Here is an 887-nt window from a genome sequence, read left to right on the forward strand (position 1 = left end):
AATAGTTCACATGAAAGAAAATAAATGCATCGCCAGCCAGCTGCTAATGAGATTGCACTATTCCGCTGTGTTAAAGTGCCTTTAGCCAGTCAGCCTAGTCTGATTCAAGAGAGTGGAACTTAATTTCAAATCACATCAGACAACTTACAGATCTTTTAGTAAAACAGTAGATGATTAATACATACACATGTGAGCACTAGACTCTCTTTATGCTGATGCTATCTACATGTGTGCTTGCTATACTTATCCGCAAATGTCATTCTATATACTGCTCTTACTTTTTCTTACATCTGTGTGTCCTTCTCCACTCTATAAACTGCATGCCTCTGTGTTGTTCTTGCTGTCTTTCAGGACGCCTTTCAACTGATTTTGAAATGAAGAATAAAATAAGCATATGGTATGCTGAACAACTGGAAATATGTGGCGCAATGTAACAAATATGAAATACAAAGTCTGATTGTAGGCAGGGATTTAAGTATCATATATGCAGGTGATGTAGTTGCATATGGGCCCGTAGCAGTTCAGAGCCTGTAACTGACCACTCATACCGGCACTGCTGCTGAATCGACATCAAATGCTGCACATTTGGTGTTTATTGTAGTAGTAGTAGAGCTAAGCTCACTGACTTACTCCATGGTATCTCCTTTTTACACTTGATTTCATTCACATTCAGTAACAATTCAATAACGTTAAACACTTCTACATACAAACGTTTTATTGGTTCGTATCTCTACAGCATGCACATTTATGTTGTACAATAATCAATCAATGTGTTTTTAGTGCCTATGCACAGATGTGAAACATTTTGTCAGTTATGTCAATGTGGTGCCACGTCATGTTTTATGGCCATTGTGTGCCGTTATTAATAGGATCATGTTTTCATATGT

This window comes from Morone saxatilis, unplaced genomic scaffold, assembly GCF_004916995.1.
Source record: "Morone saxatilis isolate NCDOM2014 unplaced genomic scaffold, NCSU_SB_2.0 Contig5, whole genome shotgun sequence".
NCBI lineage: Eukaryota > Metazoa > Chordata > Actinopteri > Moronidae > Morone > Morone saxatilis.